At 40.3% G+C, this 22,311-nt stretch overlaps 1 pseudogene; it reads right to left on the bottom strand.

Annotated features, from left to right (window-relative positions):
- Positions 1-1,961: 1,961 nt before the first annotated feature.
- On the bottom strand, positions 1,962-20,922 carry LOC122301693 (annotated as a pseudogene).
- Positions 20,923-22,311: the final 1,389 nt, after the last annotated feature.

The raw sequence follows: 22,311 nt of genomic DNA, 5'->3' as shown, positions 1-22,311 counted from the left end.
TATATATATATATATATTTGTATTGTAGATTGTGATATTAAATGTGTGAATTTATTGAATGTGAGTTATTGTTTCTTCTTGTAAACCACTACTAGAAAGGATGGGAAATCACCTATCGGGTCGGGCCCAATGGAGAGGGACATTCATGTTCATGTTTCCCTCCTGGGCTGGGCTGAGACCACATTTAAGGCCATCACACATCAACTCCCCCCCCCCCCCCCAACCAAAAATCCCCCCAAAAAAATTGGCGCACCAGCCACAGGTTGCAAAAAGGAGAAAGGGCCTAGGGCCTAGGGGAGATAAAGACCAGACTACAAAAAGACAAATGTAAGGTGATGAGGCCTTGATATTCTTGACGCTGCCCTGCATGAATGCACAATGATAAGGACATGCTGACAAAAGGCTGGCACACACACGGACAGAGGGGTTGTAGTAAAGCAACCTGTCACCATTAGTGCATGCGATGCGACCCCTATCACTAGTAGAAGTATGTAGCAGAGTCTGTGCCCACCAATCAACAGCAAAGATGTGAATTGAGAGGGCAATGCTTCGTTAGAAATAGCAGAGTAACATCCTATACGAAAGACAGATAAATTTGACACAAGATTCATGGAACTATCTTTGTTAGTGGTATAAAAGCTAAAGCTCAGATTAGGATTGCCTCATGCTCTCTTGATGTATTGAAATTCTCCCAAGTAGTAAGGGGAACATTGACTTAAGCATCAGAGGTTGCCCATAACCTCGAGCCACTACCTTGCTTGTGTTGCAAGGTTTGCAAAAATGGAAGAATGCATGAGGAAGATGGCAGAGGAGGTGGAAAATCTTCGCTAGGAAAATAAAGCCTTATAAATGAAGAACACTAAGGTACAAGATGATGTGGGGCCAAGTCGAAACAAACAAGAAGAGTCTTGGAGCGCATGCGGGGTAGATGCCAGCAAAAAAGAAAGGAAAAATGATGAACCATGAGTTACATAGCCTTATAGATAAGTACGAGGAAATGGTAAGGCAATTGGGAGCCTCATCATCAGTCAACCAGCTGCTCACTAGCATGGACTTGCCCTATGGCTTAGAGGTGATGACCGCCCCACTACTCCCAAATTTCGAGTACCACAGATGGAGACGTATGACGGTAAAGACCCTATCGAGCACTTGGAGACCTTCAGGGCTCGTAGGACCTTGCACAAATTTCTTAGAAAGATAGCTTGCAAAGCTTTCCCATTAACCTTGAAGCAAGTCATGAGAGGCTGGTTTGGGTCATTGCAACCCAACTCAATTGACAGCTTTGGCCAGTGGGCCAGGTCGTTCCTAGCACAGTTCATGGCAAGTAAGAGAAGAAGACACCTAAAGGCCAACTTCCTAACCGTCATTCAATGGAAGGACGAGAGCCTAAAGGCCTATGTGGCCAAGTTCAAGAATGAATGCATGACGACAGATGACAAGGATAATAAGATCACTCTTGTAGCACTTCTCAAGGACATGTGGCCTCGAAACCTATTCATGACAAAGCTAACGAGAAAAATCCCTACAACATTGCAGGAGTTTATGGACAAGGAGGACAGATTCATTAAAGCCGAAGATAATCTCCGGCGTTGACTGCCTTCAGAAAAACTGAAATGGAGCAAGCCAATAGGAAGTCCAATGCATAAGTACGAATGAAGGTCGTAGAAAAAATCAAAGTTGGTGCCTCAAGGGGGCAAGCCTCACAGCATGCATAGTCTAGCTTGAGCGTGTAAGAAGAAGGTAGGATAGACAGTTGAGGAGCCGAAAACTGTGAATGGGCCAGCTGCCAATTTTGCACCTATCATGGGAATGAGACCCACAACACTGAAGATTATGTCACTTATAGAAAGAAGAGAGAGGAGATGAAGCGCCACACCACACTAACCATCACCCTACAAACTCGAGGAGGGAGACAGGGCAAGATTAGGGAAGGTCTCAAAGGCCACGAAGAAGTGAGAGCTCTAGAAGACAGCAGGTGGAGCAAGAATCCCTGTAGAACCCCCATCAGTGTACTCCAACTCGCGGGAACAATACCTTGACAAAAATACAAAAACAAGGAACCAGGCAACTCTCAGGGATCTGAGAAAGCCTCAAGCATTTGCTCCTTTCCTATGAGATTGGAATAACAAAAGGCCATGTTGTTGGGTTGGAGGGATTGCCAAGGTCCTTAGGTCAGTCTAAGGGTTCACCAATAGGTGTTCCCTCAGCTTGTCCAAGCCTTCCTTATAGCTATAAGCTCAAGCTCGGTCGTAGATCTTCTTCACATTCGCTAAGTTGGACCATAAAGCCTCAATCTCCAAATCCCAAGCAGCTAGCTCGGACTCTAAAAATGCAATCTGCTGGTCTCACGCTTGCTAACCTACATCGACCATGGCCAACTCAACCTCCAAATCTCGCACTTCCTTGGTTTGGGACTTAAGCTAGGAGGACTTGAGCTTTACCTCTCTAATAGGTCCATGTAGGTTTTCTCCAGCCATTTGTACAATCTCATGTCCAAGTTGTGTTGCCTGGACAACTTGTCCTTTTCAGCCTCAAGGCAATGACATGAGTCTTGGATTTCCTCTATCTCCACTGCCCAGAGGTCCAGTGACTCGCACAAGCTATCTAGTGAGTTTGGCTTGGAGGAGACATTGGCCAAATTCCTAGTGGGACTAGGCCAACTCCCCCTGATGGGTGGCCGTCTCTTAACGTAGCTCAGGAGAATAATTTGGATTAGTTGGATGAAATTGACTTTGCTGCTGCATCTGTTGTCCACCTAAATTCATGGAAGGTTGATTTTGCCTCCAGGAAAAATTAGGATGATTTCGCCAATTAGGGTTGAATGTATCTATAAAAAGATTAGCAAATGACTTCCCAAAATTATTTTGTGCATTTGCTTGCTCAGGATAGCACTTTGAATAAGCCTGTGAAGAGGGGCATGTTTGTGTTGTATGCAAGGGACTAGAGCAAATAGAACACACTTCAACTTGGACTTGATTTACAGAATTCATGGTTCTACTTAGAATTCAAGCTTTTACCTTACAAGTGAGATTGTCTAATTTGACTTTAATATCACGATCCTCACTTAATTCATACAAAACTCCTTTCTTGGCTGTCTAGGATGATCTTTCTCTATGAGTAGAAAAGTCTCATTACTGGGAGCTCTCTGATAAATTTTCAAAAAACTTATATGCCTCATCATCTTTTAAACTCAAAAATCTACCACTATTCATTGACTCAATCATGTTATGGTTTTTCTGAGTTAAACAATTGTAAAAATATTGTACGAGTCTCCATGTCTCAAAACCATGGTGGGGATACTTTAGAATCACGTCCTTAAATCTCTCAATCTCATAAAATTTTTCGTTGTCTTCTTGCTAAAAATCAGCAATCTCTCTTCTCAAAGCATTGGTTTTTGACTTTGAAAAAAATTTAGAGAGAAATTTTGTGACAAGGATATCCCAAGAGGCGATGGATCTAGAAAGCAAAGAGTTAAGCTAAGCCTTTGCCTTATCCTTTAAAGAAAAAAGAAATAAGCATGGGTAAACTGACTCATTAGTGAAGTTCTAGAACCTAAAGGTAGCACAAATCTAAAGAAAATCCTGTACATGCATGTAAGGATCTTCTCTCTCAAAACCATGAAAAGTGGGAATTAATTGAATTATTCGTGGTTTCAACTCAAAGTATGCTACAGTAGTTGCGGGCAATACCATACATGATAGAGGGTTGGTGGTAATAGGTGAAAACAACTCCCTATGAGTTTTAGTATTCTTAAAGTTTTCTCCCATTATAGACAATGAATCAGAATCTAAACTAACAAAGCAATGTGTATGATCACGTATCCACGTCTTCATACACCACACAATATTGCAAAAGATTTTCTAAGTTTTTAATTTTTTTAAGTTTTTTATATAAAAAAACTAACTACAACTAGTAGAAGAATAAACTTAGTCAATATCCAATATGTTTTCCTAACCAAGTCCTTGGCAACGATACCAAAAACTTGTTGTAAAATTTTAATTATACTCGCAAGTGCACGAATCATACTAAGTATAGTTTTAGCAAGAACGAGGTTAAACCCACAGAGAGTTTTAAAAACTTAGGAAACCAATTAAATATAAACTAAATAAATTTTAATCTAGTTTAGAAAGATAAGCTATAAAAGAAAATAAAAAATTAAGAACTAAATAATCAATTAATCAAAGCAAGAAATAATTAATTTAAAGAATTAATCACAATAAAAAGAACTCAAATAAACTCTAAAGATAAAAATTAATCTAAACAATGAATAAACTTTTAATGGGGAATGAATTAAGGTTTTGGAATCCTCTTCATTAATTCCTAATAATATATTTATGAAAATTGATTCTTTCTGAACATTTACATGATAATCTAGAAATTAATTTTCTTATTATGGAAAATATTATCATTGAAACTCTTTTTTTATTTTTTTTAAATATCTAAAGTATATTCTTCTTTTCTTAAAGATATAAAATCAAATCATCACTTGTATCTATTAAAACAAATCACAAAAGATATAAGATTTTATTTATTTTTTTGACAAAATTGTAAATTAGGATCTCAATTGATATGAAGTATGAACAATATATCATTGAACACATAAATAACTGAGAAAAATAATCAATCTCATAAATAATACAACTAATCATCAATGAGATTTCATCCTCAACCCTAGTTGAAAACTTAGCTAGATGTGTTCATGAAAATAAATTATAAAATCTGAATGTAAATAAACATCTAAATATTATGAAACTAAAAGAGAAATGATATTGTAAGAGAAAGCGTTGTTATTCAATATAAAACTTCATCATATACAAGTGAATGATACTCATATATATAGGAGTACAAATGAGTTTATGTATAGGTTAAGTCATAATTAATGGCTAAATATTCTTAATTGATGGCTAAAGATAGTCTTAATTAATGGTTAAAGATGGTCATACAAATCAGTTTATAACATTCCCATTTTGGATGACCATACATAAAGAATATGCATCGTTAAGATCTTGCCAATGAAAAATCCAGTGGGAAAAAACCAATAGCGAAAGAAAAAGAGTACAACACTCATGTGTACTGCCAAGTGGTTTAAGATTGCCTCATTAAAACCTTGGAAAGGAAAATCCAGTGGGATAAAACCTTAGCGAAAGAAAAAGAGTACAATTAGCATAAGTCTTCAAGACATTTACTCCCCCTGAAAAGTATTTGATAATAGGTCTTCAAGTCTCTGCATTCCAATGTTCTGCACAATCTTCTTAAATGTTGCAGTTGGTAATGCTTTAATGAATAAATCTACTAGATTATCACTTGACCGTATCTGTTTGATATTAATTTCACATTTCTCCTGAAGTTCATGTGTATAAAAGAATTTAGGTGAAATATGTTTGGTTTTATTACCTTTGATATATCCTTCTCTAATTTGAGTAATACAAGCAACATTATTTTCGTATAAAATTGTTGGGCTATCATTAATCACTGGAAGACCACACTTTTCTTGAATATGTTGAATCACTAATCTTAGCCGAATACATTCTCGACTTACCTCATGAATAGAAATGATCTCTGAGTGATTTGAAGAAGTAGCAGATAGTGTTTGCTTGATAGATCTCCATGATATAACAGAATTTCCATAAGTAAATACATATCCAGTTTGAGATCTACCTCTGTGTGGATCTGAAAGATAACCTGCATCCACATATCCATGTTAATAAAATAATCCCATATCGAAGGACATGTTTAATACAATTCCAATGTCTTCAAGTTGGTGTGGAACTATATCTTGCAAGTAAATTAACTAAAAATGCAATATCAGGCTGAGCGCAATTTGCAAGATAAATCAGGGCTCCAATTGCATTGAGATAAGGTATTTTAGGATCAAGAATTTATTCATCGTCTTCACAAGGATCAAATGGGTCTTTGTGAACATCAAGTGATCGAACAACCATTGGAATACTCAGGCGATAAGTTTTGTCCATATAAAAGTGCTTCAAGACTTTATAGTGAAATGTTTCTGCGTTGATGCATCTCAATCTTGTGTACCAACTCTTTAAATGATGCAGTTTGTAATGTTTTGGTAAACAAATTTGTCATATTGATTCAAAATCGTTTTAACATTAAATTCACTACTTTTCTGGAGTTGTACTCTTCTGGAGTTCTTGTGAATAACATAGTTAGTGGAGAAGTCATTAAAGTTAAGCCACCAACCTCCACATTCAACAAAAATAGTGGCCACATTTTTAGACTAGACAAGCATCGTAAGATTTTACAACTCTTCTGGAGTTGTCAGGCGCCACAGGGTTATGATGCTACATCTTTTGTTTCTTATAGAGAGATGCTTCACGAGAAACTCTGTGAAGCAATAGAGATGTTTTGTCCTTCCTTTTACTCACTTAAGGATGTTGCTTTTATGATAGGAGCAGAGATTCATTTTTTAAGAAAGAGTTATTTTGATGTTGTTTCAGAATCAAGATTTCTTAGTGCTCAATATTTTGCCTCTGTTATGACCATGTCTCGGAGGTTATTAGATAAAGTGAATGAGGTCAACCAACTCAATAATCAAATATCTTAATTGGACCCCAGCACCAAGCGACTCCAGCCCGTGCCTTGTAGGCAAGGCTAGTGGCATGCCCACCAGGCATGCCATCCAACACATGGCTCCAACCTGTGCCTTGCAATCCTAGTACCTAGACCATCAGTTTGGGCCATGCATGCCCATCACCCAGGCCACCAGCCTGGGCCATGCAGGACCACCGCCCAAGCCACTTGACTGGGCCTCACAGCAGTAGCATGGCACCACCCTGTACGCAACATCAGGCCTAGGCTTGGCACCATGCCATGACACCATCAGAAGGCCACGCACAAGGCCATGTCGTGCCCACCACCAGACCAACGCATAGCACAATGCCATGCCATGCAGCCAGCCATCGAATCAAATCAAGAATAGCCTAGCCGTGGGCCATGCACTACCCTAGCCCACCATGGGCCATGCATGTCACGGCCATAAGGCCATTTATCCATTTTATTATTTTGTTTATTTCTTTTATTTATTTAATTTGTTTTATTTATTCATTTAATTTACTAGCGACCTTTTGGAGATTTCTAATTTGTAAGCTTTATAAATAGGACCCTTAGTCATTTCATTTACATCTTTTGGCAATTACCCTAGAAGGAGATTATTTGTTTAGGAGATCTTATTTTGGTGCCTTTGCACTTGGGCTTTTTGGGTGAAATTTGTGAATCCCAAAGAGAGCCTCATCACCTTGCAATTCATTGAATATGTGTGATTCAATTTATCAATGTATGAGGTTTTCTTTCAACTTTGTGCAATTTGTGAATTGAAGTTAATTATTTATTCATTGTGTTCTTGAGTGTTCATTCGTGTTCATCCATTTTCTTGGTGTTCATATATTTTCGTGCACAATCCCATCTTCCAAACACTATACACGCCTACCCTATTGCCCACCAAACTTCCCATATTCAGCTGTACCCAAGTTTGCCCTTCTTCCCATTGCCATTGGTCATAGCCGAAACCCTACTTGCCATATTATAGGATTCCTAAAGTTTAGGAATCCTAATTTTCATCCCATATCTCATCAATTCCTATCCATAGCCAACCGGTCATACACCTACCATATTGAGATCCAAGATTTTAGGGCACTCCTAAAATCTCTCAATTCCCAATCAATCCATTTCCTCTTCCCTTGGCCGAAATGCACAAGTCCTAAATTATCTTCTACAATTTAGAAATTCTTTTTCCATCCAAACCCTAGCCATTCCATACTCCAAACCCTAGGATCACACTAAAGTGGGGCCAACCCTAGTGTGCCCCACTATTGTTGTGCACCTATCACATGCATTGGAGTTCCATCACTTCCTTCATCTTTTCCATCATTCCCATACATCAAACTAGCCCTAAACACTAAATCTCACCTTACTAAAATTGTCATCATTGTCATTATTGAGCAATAACCAGGCAAGAAGGTTTAGGCATTCGGTCAACCCAAGGAAAACTAAGGTGTGGACAACTTAGTGTTTGGGGACTTGACCGAGGTTCCCAACACATCATCACACATCAACCCCCCTTTTGGTGAATTGACTATGGGTTGCACAAAGGATAAAGGGCCTAGGGCAATGGGGAGATGAAGCCTAGAGCCCAGACTAAGGAAAGAAAAATGCAAGGTACTGGGGCACTGATATTCCTAACACCGCCTTGCATGAACCAGTGCACTGCCTTGGGGCAGGGATGCTCCTAACCACTTGGCTAGGCACGCATGCCTCTTGGTCTTTAATTGAAATATCATAACCTTTAAATTAATATCTATCAGTTGAAAAGTCACAAATTAAGAGTTGTGATCTTTCACATTATGCCACTTTATTCTCTATAAATAGAGGGTGAGACCCATGAATTTTAACATTTCATTCTTCCATATTTTCAGTCACTTACATAATTTTGTAAAGAAACTCTGAAAGAAAAACTACAAAATTGCTATATGCAGTTGGTAACTTTATTGTATCCTGAAGGTGAATTGGTTGTAATCTGGTAGCAAACTCTTTGGAATGGGGGTAATTATCACCTTAAAGATATGTATTGTTCTACATGCTTTAAAGTTGCATTTATTTTTTTAGATTATTGTATCTACTTAAATTTCTTCAATAGTGTGAAGCCCCCAAATCCCCACACCCGAACACAGGGAAATCGAGACATCCGGATGGTGACAACCCGGGTCTCCATCCTATCGACGGGTGCCAAGTGTGTGCAAAGGCAACATATGTGCACAAAGAAACACGCAGCAGATAACGAAAGTCATAACTAAGTACCAGAATTTTTTCTTAATGTAATACAAGCTGTTTAAAACATACATAAACAAAATATTACAAAAAACACAAATACAGTTTTAAACCAAATATAAAGCATAGCATCAGCAACCCGGCGGAGCCGCATCCTCGGGCTCAGCCTCCTCCTCTTCATCCTCAAACTCTGCACCAAAAGCTACGGAACCAAAAATGGTACCGCAGGTAAGTAAAACCCAAACACTACCAGATAAAAACACATAGAACTCGAACAATATGCATGAAACATGCCCAATGCACAAAGCCCATAAAACATAATTTTTCCACACACGCCAAAAACCCATTTGGCCCAAAAACACATCTTTTCCGAAAAACACGCCAAAAGTCACATTTGGCCTTTATCCAACTCAAACCAGAATCTATTTTATCCGTATGCACCATGACCTCCCCTAGGGGTCATCCGCACACCCTGGCTCCAGTGCCACACCGCAGAGTACCACTACGCATGTGACACCTAACGAGCGATGCCCAATTCCACGCCCCGCGTGTTCGTAGCCAAGCATCCTCTAGCCCTCACCAGCGAAGGGCCACAGAGTCGGTGCGTAGGGCGATGCCTGGTTCCGCGCCCAGCGCGTTCGTAGCCAAGCAACCCCTAGCCCCCGCTCCCATCGTCTAGCGACAACCCAGGGGACATCACTCAGTTTATTCCGCTCCCGAGTGACCAGAGGAGCTCCACCGGGATAATACCACATCCCGGCTTGGGGTCGTGATACACACGCACCCGTAAGACCACTTACGCCAATACACAGGCTTTTCACACTATTTCACAAACACACGTGCATGCACCATGCAATGCCATAACAATGCATAAAAATAATCCAACAACATAAATCAAATAAACAGGCAACTCTGTCCTCCATCCATCCGACCCCCGAACTCCTCGGACTCAGTCCGGAATCAACCAACCAGCAGATAAAATAAATTGAATGAGCAATATATATTTAAATCTGAAAATAGGGTTTGAAAAATACTTACAGCGCTATATGGCAATTTTAGAAAACACGCGGCGTTGCAAACGGCGGAGAAAAAGCAACGTCACAGTGAAAATTCACTGTGGCCGTGGGTTGTGAAAAACCCACTTTTGAACGGGGACAAACTAGGGCTTGGGATTGATAGGGAATGGTCTAGGGATGATTGTGAAGCTATTGGAAGTGGTGGTTGGCCGTGGGTGGCGGCAGAAACAGCGGTGGGAGGCCGGATTTCCCAAAAAGGAAAGCTAGCTCGTGGGAGCTGTTCCGGTGGTCGTTGGAGGCCGGAAATAGGTGGGTTAGGACGGCAAGGGACCGGTGATGAAGTGGTGAAGAAATGGTGGCCGGAGGTGGAGCGACGGCGGCGGATCGGAGCAAAAGCCGTGCGGGCTTTAAAGGGGTTTTCCGGCCAAACGGCCGGCCAGATGGGGGTGAGTTTTGGTGGGAAGGTGCGCCGGAGGGAGACGAGTCGACCGGTGCCGGAGGTGAGCCGCACGGTGGCTGGACGGCGGCAGATCGGGGGGTTGAAGGCTCCGACGTGAGAGAGGAGGAGAGAGAGAGAGAGAGACGGGGGGTCGAGCGGGAAAGGGAAGAAAAGAAAGAAAAGAAAGAAAAAAGAGAAAAAGAAGGAAAAAGAAAGAAGAAAAAAGAGAAAAAGGAAAAAGGAAAAGAGGTGTAGGGAAAAAAGATGAGGTCTAACCCTCATTCCGGAAAACAAAACTAAACCGCCGAAACGAGATTAAAAACCACAAAACAACTAAAAGAAATAAAACACAACATCAATTAAATTAAAAAAAAACAATTTTAAAACGCAAATAAATTAAAATGATAAACTAATATATTAATTAAAATAAAAACAATTATTTCAGTGAAAATACACTCAAAAGCGGGTCATCACATCCTCCCTTCCTTAAAAACAAATTTCGTCCTCGAAATTTGCAGAGCAACCACCAACTTAAAGCAAGCCACATGAAAGCACATAAACCAACTGTGACCAAGATTAAGATACATACCTTCTTTATTCGAACAAGTACGGGTACTGCTCCCTCATGTCCGCTGCTCGCTCCCAAGAGAAGTCTTGAGCTAACGGATCTCCCCAAGCCACTTTAACCAAAGGTATGGTCTTGGACCTCAACTGTTGCTCCTTCAAATCCAAGATCTGCGACGGAACAACTTCATAAGTGAGATCCGGTTGCAACTGAATACCCGCTAGGTCGAAGAAGCGTGGCTCTTGCTGTCTAAAGCTCTTCTTCAGGGATGATACGTGGAAGACATCATGAACATCCCCAAAATAATCTGGCAAAGCAACTCTATAGGCGACGGACCCTACCTTCTCCAAAATCTGAAAAGGGCCGACATATCTCGGATCTAGCTTCCTCTTCTTACCAAGACGCTTAACACCTCTCATGGGAGAGACTTTAAGGTAAACCCAATCACCAACTTCAAAAGACAACTCTCTCCTCCTGGTATCAGCGTAACTTTTCTGGCGACTCTGAGCTGCCGCCATTTTATCTCTGATCATCCGGACTTGGCTTTGCATCTCTAGAATTATTTCGGGTCCAATTATCCTACTCTCCCCAACTTCATCCCAACACAAGGGCGACCTGCACTTTCTCCCATAAAGAGCTTCATAGGGAGCCATCTGAATGGTCGCATGGAAGCTGTTATTGTATGCAAACTCGATGAGCGGCAAATGATTCTCCCAACTCCCTTGGAATTCCATGACACATGCTCGCAACATGTCTTCCAGGGTCTGAATGGTGCGCTCTGACTGGCCGTCTGTCTGCGGGTGATAAGCAGTACTGAACTTCAACTTAGTACCCAAAGCTGCCTGGAAACTCTTCTAGAACTACGACGTGAACCTCGGGTCTCGATCCGACACTATACTCTTTGGTATGCCGTGTAGCCGCACTATCTCTTTGACATACAAGCGGGTCAACTTACCCAAAGAGTTGGTGTTATTAACAGGCAGAAAATGAGCACTCTTCGTTAACCGGTCAACAATCACCCAAATAGAATTTTTTCCACTAGGCGTTCTCGGCAAACCCACTACAAAGTCCATCGTGATGTCATCCCACTTCCACTCAGGAATAGGGAGGGGTTGGAGCATACCTGCAAGTCTTTGATGCTCGGCCTTCACCTGACGGCATGTGTGGCATTTCTCAACATATAAGGCAATGTCCTTCTTCATTCCATCCCACCAGTAATTTTTCTTCAAGTCCCGATACATCTTTGTATTGCCGGAATGAACTGAATAAGGGGCCGCATGAGCTTCCGCCATGATCCGCTCTTTGAATTCAGAGTCCTTGGGGACCACTCTGCGATCTCGGAACCGAAGTATCCCATCGCTATCCATGCTATAATGCAACGGCCCTCGAGATTTTCTGACTCTTTTTCTGATGTTCAGCAGCTTCGGATCCTTTCTTTGAAGAGTCTTCAATTCCTCAAAATCAGTTACCCGAATATCAAGAACTGAAGATAAAATCTCCACTTGCTGCGAACTCTCTATAAGGAGCCTTCTCATCCCACAAAGCAACGAATCCAATTCTGACGGCTTGGCTTCATCTTCCAAGTGTGACTTCCGGCTCAAAGCATCAGCAACTATATTAGCCTTCCCCGGGTGGTACTTGATCTCACACTGATAGTCACTGATTAGCTCCAGCCATCGCCTCTGCCTCATATTCAGATTTTTCTGGGAAAACAAATGCTTCAAGCTCTTGTGATCAGTAAATAACTCGCAAGCTTCCCCATACAAGAAGTGCCGCCAGATTTTGAGAGTAAAAACAATCGCAGCCAATTCTAGATCGTGCGTCGGATAATTCTTCTCATGGTCCTTTAGCTGACGAGATGCATAGGCTACAACCCGTCCTTCCTGCATAAGGACATAACCCAAACCAAACTTAGACGCATCACTGAAGACTACGAATGGCTTATGCGGTTCTGGGAGCGCTAACACTGGTGCCGTCGTCAACCTGTTCTTTAATTCCTGGAAGCTTCTCTCACATTTATCTGACCAAACAAATTCTGTATTCTTCCGAGTCAAAGCTGTGAGAGGTCCGGATAGGCGAGCAAAACTCTCTACAAATCTTTCGTAGTATCCGGCGAGCCCCAAGAAACTCCGGATCTCGCGCACTGTAGTAGGGCGCTGCCATGACAAAATGGCTTCTACCTTACTAGGATCAACAGCCACTCCGTCTCGGAAAATTACATGCCCAAGAAATTTAACTTCTTCCAACCAGAATTCACACTTGCTGAGCTTGGCATACAACTGGTGTTCTCTCAATTTCCCAAGTACCAGACGAAGATGATACACATGCTCTTCAACATCTCGGGAATAAATCAGAATATCATCAATAAATACTACCACAAAGGAATCCAGATAAGGTCGAAACACTCGATTCATTAAATCCATGAAAGTAGCAGGGGTAATAGCTAACCCAAACGGCATCACCTTAAATTCATAATGCCCATACCTCGACCTGAAAGCAGTTTTAGGCACATCCTTGTCTCTGATCCTCAGCTGGTAGTATCCCGACCTCAGATCAATTTTAGAGAACACGGTTGCTCCTCGAAGCTGATTAAATAAATCATCTATCCGCGGGAGAGGATATTTATTTTTGATGGTCACCTTATTCAATTCCCGATAATCAATGCACATACGGAGGGTTCCATCTTTCTTTTTAACAAACAAAACTGGTGTACTCCACAGTGAAGTACTAGGCTGAATAAATCCCTTCTCTACCAGCTCTTGCAGCTGAGTCTTCAACTCTTTTAATTCAGCCGTGCCATGCGATAAGGAGCTTTATGCACAGGAGCCGCTCCAGGTTCCAAGTCTATAACAAACTCCATTTCCCGCACAGGGGGTAGTCCGAGCAAATCATCCACAAACACATCGGGGAATTCTTCCACAACTGGAATGTCTGCCAAAGACTTCTCCTCGGACGGCGTGGACACCATCTGAACCAAGAATGCATCCGCTCCCCATGCAATCTCCCTTTTTGCTTGAATTGCCGATATAATTACCGGCTTTTCCTTTAACTTACTCCCTGCAAATTCTAGACAATCACCATCTGGAAGCTGAAAGCTAATTATCCGACTTCTGCAATTAATACTAGCAGAATATCGGTATAGCCAATCCATTCCGAGGATGATATCAAAACCCAACAGCTTGAATACCACCAAATCAGCATCCAAGAATCTCCCCTCAAAATTTAACGGGCATCCCAAAGTAACCTTGGAACACCACACCATTTCACCATCGGGTAGAGCCACTATCATAGCCTTCGGCAACGGTTTCGTGACCAAATTACACACCCGCGCAAACGTGGAAGATACAAACGACTGTGAAGCACCGGAATCAAACAAAGTACAAGCATAAAACTCATACAAACAGACTCTTCCTGAACCAAACACATCAACCCATGAAATCCAAAAAAAAAAACAAAGGAGAAACCAAATACACCAAAAAAATTAAATCCAACTTAAAATTAAATTAATCCATACCTGTAATTACTCCAGCATCATGGGTCGCTGGCTCCTCATCATCCACCTCTCCGGGTGTGACAGCATAAACCCGGGCTTGCACTGCTTGTCTCGGGTTGGTTCTTCCACTGTGTCTACCTCCACGGCTTCCTTGAACTCTGACGGGGCAATCCCGAGCGATATGTCCCACTTGGCCGCACCGGTAACACTGGGGTCCACTACTCATCCGACACTCGCCCTCATGAGCTCTATTACAAGCTCCACAAATAGGCACCCGTCCTCCCATACGAACACCCGAGGACGTTTGAGGTCGAGTTCCGGTCCGCTGAACAAATTTCTGGGGCGAACCCGAGCTGCTTCCTTCACCAGAAAAACTCCGCCTCTTATGCCCTGGAGGGGAGCCCACACTCAGATTATTTTCCCGCTCCACAAGGGTGGCCACATCCACTAATTCCTGAAAAGTGGATATCCGATGGCTGACCACCATACGGCGTATGTCATGGCGTAGCCCCTCCTGAAAACGATCTGCTCGCATCTCCTCAGTGGCGATAAGGTGAGGAGCAAATCGCCCAAGTTCTATGAATCTCCGGGCGTATTGTTCCACTGTCGCGCCCCCTTGGACCAGATTTGAGAACTCTCTTGCCTTTTGCTTCCTTACCGATGCGGGAAAGAAGCGGTCATTGAACTCCTTCTTGAAACGCTGCCAGGTCACCGTAGCGAAAGATCCCAATTCAGATTCCAGCATCACCCTCTTGGTATCCCACCAATCAGAAGCGGTACCTTGCAAGAGATAGCTGGCGTAGAGTACTTGCTGTGCCTCAATGCATCCACACACCTCAAAGGTCCTCTCCAGATCTTTGATCCATTTTCCAGCCTGAAGTGGATCCTCATCTCCAGTGAAGTGTGGAGTCCTATGCGCCAGGAAGCGCTCATAGGTGCACCTGGCTTGCACCATGCTGCTAGATCCTCCCGGGTAAGGCCAAGGCCCTCCCTGATATGGCCAAGGACCTCCTGGTTGCGGCCAAAATCCTTCTTGTTGCAGACAAGGCCCTCCTTGTGGCGGCTAGGGACCCCCTTGTTGTGGCCAAGGCCCTGTCTGTTGTGGCCTATAATTTTGCTGCATAAACTCCGTCATCTGCCGTATGGCTTGAGCTATGGAGTCATCTCTTGATGTATTGTCCCGTGGCTCCTGAGTAGATTTCTTTGGTCTCCCCATTTTCCTGCCACAACACCACTCTTGACCCTCATTTAAGAAAACAAATAAAACCATCATAAAACCAACAAAAACAAAACCAACACCACACAGCAAGAAACAAAAGAAACCAGCTTGCAAAAACATAACCAAATAAATAAAAACAAGCAAACAAGCTCAAACAAATACAACAAATAAAACAACTGCACTTAACATAATTTTTAAACACAACTTTTAAAAAAAAAACATTCTGGTACTACCTACATGACATGTGGTTTTACCCAGAGCCAAACCGCTCTGATACCACTTGTGACGCCCCCAAATCGAGACGCCCGGATGGTGACAACCCGGGTCTCCATCCTATCGACGGGTGCCAAGTGTGTGCAAAGGCAACATATGTGCACAAAGAAACACGCAGCAGATAACGAAAGTCATAACTAAGTACCAGAATTTTTTCTTAACGTAATACAAGCTGTTTAAAACATACATAAACAAAATATTACAAAAAACACAAATACAGTTTTAAACCAAATATAAAGCATAGCATCAGCAACCCGGCGGAGCCGCATCCTCGGGCTCAGCCTCCTCCTCTTCATCCTCAAACTCTGCACCAAAAGCTAAGGAACCAAAAATGGTACCGCAGGTAAGTAAAACCCAAACGCTACCAGATAAAAACACATAGAACTCGAACAATATGCATGAAACATGCCCAATGCACAAAGCCCATAAAACATAATTTTTCCACACACGCCAAAAACCCATTTGGCCCAAAAACACATCCTTTCCGAAAAACACGCCAAAAGTCACATTTGGCCTTTATCCGACTCAAACCAGAATCTATTTTATCCGTATGCACCATGACCTCCCCTAGGGGTCATCCGCACACCCTGGCTCCAGTGCCACACCGCAAAGTACCACTACGCATGTGACACCTAACGAGCGATGCCCAGTTCCACGCCCCGCATGTTCGTAGCCAAACATCCTCTAGCCCTCTCCAGCGAAGGGCCATGGAGTCGGTGCGTAGGGCGATGCCTGGTTCCGCGCCCGGCGCGTTCGTAGCCAAGCAACGCCTAGCCCCGCTCCCGTCGTCTAGCGACAACCCAGGGGACATCACTCAGTTTATTCCGCTCCCGAGTGACCAGAGGAGCTCCACCGGGATAATACCCCATCCCGGCTTGGGGTCGTGATACACACGCACCTGTAAGACCACTTACGCCAATACACAGGCTTTTCACACTATTTCACAAACACACGTGCATGCACCATGCAATGCCATAACAATGCATAAAAATAATCCAACAACATAAATCAAATAAACAGGCAACTCCGTCCTCCATCCATCCGACCCCCGAACTCCTCGGACTCAGTCCGGAATCAACCAACCAACAGATAAAATAAATTGAATGAGCAATATATATTTAAATCTGAAAATAGGGTTTGGAAAATACTTACAGCGCTATATGGAAATTTTAGAAAACACGCGGCGTTGCAAACTGCGGAGAAAAAGCAACGTCACAGTGAAAATTCACTGTGGCCGTGGGTTGTGAAATTGAACGGGGACAAACTAGGGCTTGGGATTGATAGGGAATGGTCTAGGGATGATTGTGAAGCTATTGGGAGTGGTGGTTGGCTGTGGGTGGCGGCAGAAACGGCGGTGGGAGGCCGAATTTCCCAAAAAGGAAAGCTAGCTCGTGGGAGCTGTTCCGGTGGTCGTTGGAGGCCGGAAATAGGTGGGTTAGGACGGCAAGGGACCGATGATGAAGTGGTGAAGAAATGGTGGCCGGAGGTGGAGCGACGGCGGCGGATCAGAGCAAAAACCGTGCAGGCTTTAAAGGGGTTTTCCGGCCAAACGGCCGGCCGGATGGGAGTGAGTTTTGGTGGGAAGGTGCGTCGGAGGGAGACGAGTCGACCGGTGCCGGCGGTGAGCCGCACGGTGGCCGGACGGCGGCAGATTGGGGGGTTGAAGGCTCCGGCGTGAGAGAGAGAGAGAGAGAGAGAGAGAGAGAGAGAGAGAGAGAGAGAGAGAGAGAGAGAGAGAGAGAGAGAGAGAGAGAGAGAGACGGGGGGTTGAGCGGGAAAGGGAAGAAAAAAAAGAAAAGAAAGAAAAAAAGAGAAAAAGAAGGAAAAAGAAAAAAGAAAAAAGAGAAAAAGGAAAAAGAAAAGGAAAAAGGAAAAGAGGTGGTGTAGGGAAAAAAGATGAGATCTAACCTTCATTCCGGAAAACAAAACTAAACTGCCGAAACGATATTAAAAACCACAAAACAACTAAAAGAAATAAAACACAATATCAATTAAATTAAAAAAAATAATTTTAAAATGCAAATAAATTAAAATGATAAATTAATATATTAATTAAAATAAAAACAACCATTTCAACGAAAATATACTCAAAAGCGAGTTATCACAAATAATACTAGTGTGTGTATATTATATATAATATCCGGTTGTTTTTGGTGCACTCATGAAAAGTGTACTCTTCATGCTGTAGCATCAAAGATTGCTAGATATTTTACAAACTTCACATAATATATATGATGATAATTAATAGGTAAAAACGTCGGAGAGGAGACATTTTCTTGGTGAAGAAGGCAGCCCCAATTAAAAGCTAAGAAATCATGCATGGAATCGATACTACTCCCAAACTCTCTTTTATTTCCCTTATATATATTATAAGCCATGCGAGGCTGCAGCTCATTAATTACCGTTGGGCATGCTAGGTACGTACCTATCACATTTGTGTTTTTTTATTTTTTATTTTTGTTTTCATATTTTATTAATATATTTTAATATTTTAAAAATATAGATAAAAAAATTAATATATTAAAAATTACTTCTTTAATTATTAACTAAAATATTAAAAAAACAAAATTTTTTTACTGAACGAATGGAGCGGTAATAACTCGGCAGCATAGTAGATTTATATAATTGCATTGTTTGAAAAGGCCGTGTATTTCAATTAAGGAGTTTGGTTCATTGTACGTACTACTCCTGCATCCATGCATGCAGTTGTCAGAATTAAAGATCATTAATTATCCTATCATGAAGGGCACGCATGCATTATATGTAGATTGGAGAAATGAAATTTATAATTATGATTGTCTAAGTGGCATGTAATTATTTTGAAAAAAACAAATTAATATAAAACTAATATAAAAAAAATTAACTTTTTAAATATCGTGGACTTCATTTTTTTTTAAAATGATTGTGCAGCATTTACAATTCCACGACTGTATATAATATTATTGATATAAATTCTTAGCCTTTTCAACTGTAGATCATGCAAAGAGCTCATGCATATATGTTGTACCTTCTCACGTGTGTGTATATATATAATTAATGATTAAGATAAGATAAGATAATTTTAAATAAAAATTTAAAATTAAATAAAATATTTTTAAAATATTATTTTTGAATATTATTATTATATAAAAATTTAAAAAAATTATAATGATAAAATTAGACGAAACACTAATTCAAACACCCCTTAATTGATTATTGGCATATATATATATATATATATATAAAAGCTCATGATCAATACTTAAATCATCATGTTATTGTTTGGAAAATTAAACACACTGATAATCATCAATATCACTTATATGGCACCCTTAATATATAATATAAGATCATATAAGATCATCAAGAGGTGCATTAATTATTTCGTTTCGCATTGATGGATGATCTAATGGACGTCTCTTCTTCAGCACTTGTCCTTTTCGGACATCTCAATTGGTAGACCATTCGGGAACACCAAAGCTGGCCTTCGAATCATCTTCTCATCTCCTCCATTTACTTTCCACCTACATATAAATATATATATATATATATATTTATATTAATTATTAATTTCAAACAAATAGAAAAAAAAAAGTGTAAAAAATATTTAAATCTAACTCGTAAATTAAAGGGAAGACAAGGTTGAAAACTTTTAAGTAAATATAAAAAGAATATAATTTAGTTGCGATATACGCTATATAATATATAGAAAACACTAAGGCCATCGCTAGTGGCTCCCGCTGGGGGCGGGCCACCTCTGGCTCAATTTTTTTTTTAATTTTTTCTCTTTCTTAATAATTAAATTTTTTTTTTAATATTATTATAATTTTTTTATATATTTTAAAAATATTTAAAATTATTAAAAAATAATTTAAAAAAAAACAAATTTTTTTTTTTGCCTAACAGTGGCTCCAGCGGGAGCTACCACCGGTCCTGTAGCACCATCCATAATATATATACCTGTATTTTGTGACCAAGTGATGAATAAATATGGCCATTTGAAGCTTTGCAAAGTCGATCGGCTCCCACGCAGAGTCTCACACCACCACCGAACGCCATGAACGTTTTAGACCCTGCATGCAATTCTTTTCCCTTTTCCATTTTAAAGAGAAAATAAAATTAGAAAAATATCCAATATTATAAAATGATTAATTAAATTAACCTTTTGCGGTAATAATTATATAAATTAAATGCAAATTATATATATTAATTAATATTATACACGCCTCCCATCGCCATGGGTTAAATTGTGTGGGGATCGGTGTGCACATCTGGGTTTAGATGTAGAGCATTTGGAGCAACCATGACTAGCCAGCCTTCAGGAATTGTATATCCTGCAAAACAAAAACAGTAAAGTGTTCTGATCTTCACAACATTATTCAAGCTATCTATGTTGATTAATTTGGAAAATTTAGGACGAAGACCATCATTTTTCTACTAATTATATACCCTTCATTTCTACATCTTTTACGACCTTTCTGAAAATCGCTGGTACAATGTTTGCTAACTTTACTGTTTCATTGATAACCTACAAATGAAAAATTCAGAAATCTCTAAAGTTTATTATAAACAAGAGAATACCATAAAATCAAGGTGTAATTACAAATTAGTTTAATCATAAGTACTAATACTACGTACTCGTACGTACCATATGTGTAAAAGTCATTGATGACTTGTACTCTTGCCAAGTAATTTCAGATGTCTTATCATCACGGTTTTTCAGAATTTCCTTATGCTCTTTCTGTCATATGAAACATGATCAAGATCATAAGAAGGCTTGGCAAAAAGTTTTTAACTTCAATTTACATTCTTAATTATTACAAACCGTAAGTTCTGCCAGCACGTCTGGATGATCAGAGATAAACTTGGGTACTAATGTTAAGGTTGTCGAAGTAGTTTCATGATAAGCATCAAGACCAAGTCAACGGCAGATGATTCATTCAAAATAGACTTTTCACTCTCCACTTCCACAAGCAAATGATCCAAGAAATCACCATGATGAATCTTTGATGCTTTCCTATCATTGTAGATATCCCTAATTATCTTTGTAGCATTTTTACGTCCCTAAAATCAAACAGAAAATGAAACTAACTAATTTATATATTAAATATTATTCCAAGACGTAAGAAAAGGAATTAAAGAAACAAGCTGCATGCATGCTCATTTTTCTTATAATTATTAATTTCCATTGATATTATGAGCAATATTCAAATAATAATTAGTACCTGGAGACAAGTATGGTATGCAGTGTCAGGGATGTCAAGAGAAAAAGAGAGGAGACCATAGATAAAAGCTTTGAAATTCTCTGCCAATTTCAAGGGTGTCTTCGACTCATCATAACTCATTAGCTGCTTAGCAGCATAGTCAAATAACATCTACAAAACAATAAAAATTAGATATTTGAGAAAATTAATAAAAATAGATCGCATGAATTCCGACAATATTAATATTATTACATTTGAGGTTACTTCTTTCAAGTCCACAGTTTCATTTTTGGCCCAAGCTTGCAGATCTCTACAAATCATTGCATCCAGTTCTTTCATTACATTTGCCTTGAGGTTTTCGGGGCCAACAAGGTGTAGAATCAAGTTCTTGAGGTATTTGTGAATTTCCCCGTGATGAGTGAGAATACTTTTTTTTCCAAGAACTTTCATGAAACTCTCTGTGTACCATAATAAGAGAGATCTATCTTCTTTGAAAAATGTAAGTGTTGACTTCAGGATCCGTGCGAACTATCTCCTTTTTCCCAACTAAGCTTGTTCTAAATACCGCCCCATACCTAAATTAATGGGAAAACAAAACCAGATCATGAATATGCAGGCCGTTAATGACATCGATCATGGGCAGTAATTAATACTATATATATTAGTACTGCTTCATATATGCATACCATGCATTAAACATGGAAATTGGAAAATACTAAGTAGAATTATATATGATCTTACGTACTTCTCCATTCTTTTTCTAATGAAGGGAGGGATGCTGTGAAATGAATGAGGGGCGAAGAACTGCAAGGTTTCTCCGATAATAGGAAAGCCCATAGAACCAGGAGGAAGCTTGCACTTGGGGTTAAGCCACATGTAAACCCAATGACTAATCCCAACTGCAAGTAAGGCAGTAAGGCATAGAAAAAAGAACCACATCATCATCGTCTATCTTTAATTGCCCGGTAGTTCTGAATCAATGGCGGTACTTGAGTTCCAAAGTTGGGGGAGGAGCTTATAATCTATATAGGCAGAAGTGGTGTAGCCAGGCTGAGCCTGGACATGACGGCACAGCCGTGAACTAGAGTAGATAATTAGAGAGAGAGAGAGAGAGAGAGAGAGAGAGAGAGGTTTTTGTCCTGATCATTGATTCTTAGTTCTGTACTATTTTGAGTTGCCATTCGGCCTTTCACGACTTTCTATTTTTAATCGCGTAAGTTTATTTGTATTTTAAGTATAAATTAATTAAATGCCCACACGATTTTCTCGACCGTACGTTTATTAATTTACGTGATTGAAGATTAATTTATATATATATATATCTAAAAGTAATATAAAA

The sequence above is a fragment of the Carya illinoinensis genome, chromosome 2, assembly GCF_018687715.1.
Source record: "Carya illinoinensis cultivar Pawnee chromosome 2, C.illinoinensisPawnee_v1, whole genome shotgun sequence".
NCBI lineage: Eukaryota > Viridiplantae > Streptophyta > Magnoliopsida > Fagales > Juglandaceae > Carya > Carya illinoinensis.
This window is presented reverse-complemented; position numbering and strand designations above follow the sequence as displayed.